Source organism: Cupressus sempervirens, chromosome 4 (assembly GCF_028749045.1).
Source record: "Cupressus sempervirens isolate cs-2001-9-10 chromosome 4, ASM2874904v1, whole genome shotgun sequence".
NCBI classification, from domain to species: domain Eukaryota; kingdom Viridiplantae; phylum Streptophyta; class Pinopsida; order Cupressales; family Cupressaceae; genus Cupressus; species Cupressus sempervirens.
The window spans coordinates 187557025-187563024 of record NC_143121.1 but is presented as its reverse complement, the minus strand read 5'-3'; positions in this window follow the sequence as shown (position 1 = coordinate 187563024).

Sequence of the window (6000 nt, the reverse complement as noted above, 5' to 3'; positions counted from 1 at the left end):
TTTCTTCATACACTAAAAGTTTCCATGAGGATAGGGTGGGCGCTGAGTTAAAAATCTATAATAATGCTTTATATGATGATGCTTGTGAGGATGAGCAACTCATGTTTTATCTTAATGTTCAAAAGGGATTACTGTATGGATTCATTAACCCATTTTTTGAAGATTACATGGAGGTTTTAGGTTTAGTAGGGTTAGATGCAAATTGTGATACACTATCATGTTGCTGTAACATATCATAATATTGTTCTTCTATTTTTGATGTTGAATCTTCTAATGATGTTGTATTTGGTGAGTGTGAAGATGAAGTGTCCAATGGAGTTGTCTTTGAAGAGAAACCAATACTTCATGGTAAGCTCTATGATGATTCAAATGAGATAAAAGCCAATCAGCACTTTGATTATGAAGATATATTAGGTGGTTGTGAAGTGATGTCAGATTTTGATGATGATGTCATCTGTGAATATAAATCTGACTGCTCTTTTGACATTCAGCCCGAGATATTTGAAGAGATGCAAAGTCAAGGTGAGTTGAAAATTCATGATATATATAACCTTTTCTGTGGAGTTGAGAATGAGCACTTTGCATTTCTAGTAGATAGCATGCATGAATTAGTCAGTAATGATGAGTTTCAGTTTAACACTAATATTCATGAGCATGCTGATCAGTATTTTCATAATGAGCAAACGTTTGAAAATGAAGCAAGTTTTTGTATGCATTATGAGAGTAGCAATGAAGATTCAGTTTTACAAAGTGTTGAGTTGCAAGATGTGTATCTGATTGGTGAAACTAATATGAGAAATAATTTCAGTTTACCTCATACAAGTTCAAATGAAAATCAGGTTTATGATAGAGGTAAACAATTCTAAGAAGGTTTGGTGGCCTAGGGCCATCGCTTGTACATAATCTTGGTAGTTATAGTTGTTTCCTTGTTTTCAATAAAGTTTTTCAAGAGAGTTTTTGAAGTTTAGGAGTGTGGTATGCTTCTCCCAGAGATCTAAAATCTTGCCATGCCTACAAGGGACATGCATCCCCAGACAAAGCCACTATTGGCGCTCAAAATTGTGTTCTCATTTTGAGCGACCATTTCAAATTTTGAGTCAATTCAAGCTGTTTGAATGCCCATAAATGCATATGTACCTAGCTAATCATTTGAGCCCATAAGGTATTTGATGCTTCTAACACCTTCCATTCAGCCCATCCACTTGTTCCTTGATGATAAATTGACATTCCAAGTCATTTGGCAAAGTCTTGTTTTGAGCTGGTGTCATTTTTGCATTTTCACCTGTGTCAAACAACGACAGGAGGCTATGTTTGCATCTGAATAACTTGCACCTAGAAATGTTTCGTGACATGCCACTTTGGGAGTGTCTAGTGTCCATACCCAAGAACCTATGTCTCAGATTTTGAGTCATTTTGAATCTGTTTGACTAGGTTTTGAATCCCTCAAAATTGGTAGTTCACTGTTTTCATGTTGATGCACATTGCACATAATTTTGGGAGGCCCTGTTTGACGTGCTATAATTTTTGACCCATTTGACCAAAATGCTAAAATTCCTTTTTTTGCATTTTATTGTAAACTTCAGAGACCTGTTATGTTTCAATTTTTAATTCTTGATGAATCCATTTGATCAGTTTTCAAACGCAATTTCTATCTTTTTATTGGTGTCAGCATTTGCAGATTTTTTGGGACCCCTGTTCGTGACATTATAATTCCTAATCCGTGACTGGTGAGATTGTATGGATTGTACCACTATGTTGTCCCCTGAAAATTCTTCAAGTGTGCTAGTTTTTAAATCTTAACAAATCCGTTTGCACACTTTTCCAGGTCAATTCCGTTTGCAAAAAATGTTTTCTATCAGTGTTTCCAACCCGCAAATTCTGAGTAACCCACTTTGACCACTAGCCATTTCCGCCCTATTATTCGTCATGAGCCCAAACCATAGATCCATATTGTCCTCAAGATAGAGAACCAATGCCCCAGTTTCCAGATCCCCAAGTGCCCATATGTCCAGTTTTCCAGGCCATTTCCAAATGCACTTTCCAGTTTTCTAACATGTTTATCTGCAGGTGAATTTAAGTTGGCAACTTTGGAGGTCGATATCTTTTGACCCTGATGTCCTCATGCAATGACTTTTTGCAAGATTTTTGAACATGTCAAAGGGAACAAAAATCTTGAGTTTTAGAGCTCTGTCAGATGTTTGAATTAGTTTTTAAGCCAGGCAACAGGCCTCCTGACATATATTTCACAATGGTGCGGGAATAATTGAAATAAGTTTGTAGTGGTAAATTCATGGTCAAATTTGATTCCAACTAGTTTGAAAATATTACTGGGTCAATTTGCATGTCAGTTGTTCGAGAACAAAATTTTTTTAGCCAGGCCCGCTTTGGGGCCGGACTGTTTTCCCCATATTAATAAAATGGTGGGAATTGAAGGCATCTAAACATAGTTGATTGCTTGCAATATCTCAAACATTTATGTACCCCCACATGAAGTAGGCGTGAAGGAATGCTTATGCATTAAAATATAAACAAAGGGGAAATGTCTTAATACATAAATGGTGTTCGAACTAATGTTTCTCAAATCCTTATGAAAGGAAATTGGTGTTTTTTAAAACATCAATAGGGGAAAAGGATAAAGCTTTTCCACTTTCCTGTGAAGGAAATTAAAGAGAAGTTTCAAGACAAACTGGAGGCACCAATTTTGCTAGAAGAGTGATCTTTGCAATTGATTCATGGTGGTTAGAAAGGAAATATATGTCAATTGCTTTTGGATTCAGTATTGAGGATAAGTGGCTCTGTTTTTATAGTCATCTCTGAAGAATGAAGACATCATTATTCACTTAATTAAAAAATTCACAAAGGAATTCCCACAAGAGAGGGATTTTAAAAGTCATTTTAAAAACATTTGATGTCATGGTGATGGCCATATTGCTTCATGGACAAAAGACTTTCAAAACTTCTCCGATTCAAGTCAAGAAATTAATTCATCCATAGAGTCATACCACTTTTACATTAAGAGTTGTTATTTAAGTGGTTTTGCTAGAAAATGTACAAGGAGGATAGATTAGCTTGTTTGCACGCTTCTTCATAAGGTAAGGAGCCAATTTGTTGCAACAAAAGAGTATCTAGTTAGAAAATTTGGACCCAACTTCCTTGTATGTGATTGTCAACAGACTTAGAGGAAACATATTTGAGACAGAGATCACCATGGCATAGTCTAATCAAAATGCATAAGCGTAGTTCTAGCCATCCTAGGAGCGATCCCATTGTGCAAGACTTGAATAACATAATTGAAGAATGGGAAAGAGCCTTTATGCCCAAGAATAGAGAGTTTTCTCAACAAAAAGCATTAGTCATAAGTCCAAGCCGTTATCTAAGCACTTTGCCCATGCTAGTCAAAGAAGACCCTCACACATTCAGTAAAAAGAGGGGTGCCTTACCAATGACTCACAGCTATGGAAGAGCTCACGTAAGACTCAAATAATGTAATAGACACCAATCCCATATTTTTACACATAAATGGCAAATAAAAAGGAGACACCCATGTTTAATAGGACAGGTTATAAGAAATTTGGTGCATTGTATGTTGAAAAGAGTAGCAACCCATGCTTGGAGCAGATTGAGACATTAGGAAAGAATTTCCATGATGTGATAAGCCACAGTCAAAGTGATGGAGCCATTTTTAGAGAGAAGAATGGTGCCAGGGAAATAAAAGGAATGCTCACACTGTCAAAAGAGCTGGGCACATTTAAGAGAAGACCCACGCTCAAGGACAGAGGCACATAAGTAGTATATCAAGGAAAGATAAGCTTCTAGTATAGTTGAAGGAGGAATATGTTTATAACATGAAGCAATTTCCAAACAAAGAAGTCATTAGCCAAGGCAAAGGAGACAGTCAACACCATAAAGATCCGCCCAGTATAAAAGACTATTCACGTAGAAGAGGTGGCATGAGAAAAACAAGTAGTTGCACATAAAAGGAAGCACTTCACCAAAATGAAGTAGAGAAAGCCACCCAAACTCCTCATACCTAGTGCAGCTAAAGTCAAAGAACTCCATGCAGAGAACAGAGAGGAAAACATGCTAGGCTTTTATCCCACATTTGTTGTGGAGGGGACATTTTGAGGGTTTAAATACCTTTTGACTCAATAAGCTTGATGTCTTAAGGCAAGGCGCCTTTTGGCAAGGCCGCAAGTTGTGCATGGAGGTCCCACTCATGTCTAGCTGGTTTGCAAACTAAGATATAATTTTAAACGAATGTGCTAAGATTGGATGCACCAAAAAGTTGAAGAATTCGGCAAGTCGCTAAGGCGCTTACCGGAAAACCAAAGAAAATCTGACAAGCGACTTAGCGACTTGCCGAAAAACCTTGGAATCCGACAGGTGCTAATTACCTTGGAATTCAGTAGGTGCTAATGTGGGTCTTTCATAGATTTCTCTGATGAACCAGAAGCTGCCAAGTGACACCCTTTGACTAGTTAGAGTAAGATGCCAGAAAAGATGACTAGAATCTGGTGGTCGCCAAGTCACCATCGAAAAAGTTGTGAAATTCCAGCTAGCAACATGGCAAGTCGTCAGAAAATCTCCAAAGTTTGGCAAAGTTTGTGATAGAAATGTGGGTCCGGCTCGAGTATAGGTGGCAAATAATAGAGTGCCAAGTGGAAGCTAGGCAATGGGGATAGAATAACCAAGCAATGATGTGGCAAGCAATTTTTAGAGATCACCAGATCACGCCATGTGGAAAATCCAACGGTTGTCGTTAACTCGCTATGGGAGAGTTGCAAGGAAGTTAGTATAGTGAGTTAGCGAGAAGATGACACGTGTCACTGACACAGTGGCAGGGTGGAAGAATCTCATGTTGACATGTGTCATAGGCTGGTCAAACTAAGTTTCACCTAGATGGAAAAGGCAGGATAAATTCAGAGGTCTCAAGTAAAAAGTTTATTTTATACTTGTTAGACTTTCATGTGCAGAGTAGAAACTTTAAATAAAATTTGATCTTTAATATAGTTCAAACTTAATAAAAGTTTAATTTTTTGTAAAATGTATGACAGCCATGGAGTCAAACTCAGAACTTCAAAAGGCCATATCGAGGGGGATTTTTATCAAAAAATGGCACTCCAATATACTGCCAATATCGAGAAGAGCTGATTTTTTTGAATCTGAGGTCAGTTTTTGCGCAAGTACTTACTAGTTCATGCTATAGGTCATTTTGTGAAATCTAGAGTATTGGTAGTAGAATGAGTAGTTTTCATCATACACCATCAGAATTGGTAAGATGACAAAAAAGATGACTGAAATCTGGTGGTCGCCAAGTTGCCACCAGAAAAGTTGTGAAATTTTGGCTAGCAACATGGTGAGTCGCCAAAAAATCTCCAAAATTTGGCAAAGTTTGTGATAGAAACGTGGGTCCCACTCGAGTATAGGTGGTGAATCACAAACTACCAAGTGGTAGCCAAGCAATGGGGATAGAATAACCAAGCAATGATGTGGTGGGCAATTTTTGAAGATCACCAGATTGCGCCATGTGGCAAATCCAATGGCTATCATTAACTCGCTATGGGAGGGTTGCAAGGAAGTTAGTATAGCGAGTTAGCAAGAATATGGCATGTTTCATTGACATAGTGGCAGGGTGGATGAATCTCATGTTGACATGTGTCACAGGCTAGTTAAACTAAGTTTCACCTGGATGGAAAAAGCAGGATAAATTCAGAGATCTCAAGTAAAAACTTATTTTATTCTTCTTGGACTTTCATGTGCAAAGCAAAAATTTTAAATAAAATTTGATCTTTAATATAGTTCAAACTTTATAAAAGTTTAAATTTTTGTAAAATGTGTGAGAGCCATGGAGTCAGACTCGGAACTTCAAAAGGCCATATCGAGGGTGATTTTTTACCAAAAACTGGCACTCCAATATGCTGCTAGAACCAAGAAGAGCTAAATTTTTTGAATTTGAGGTCAGTTTTTGCACAGGTACTTATGAATTCATGCTATAGGTCA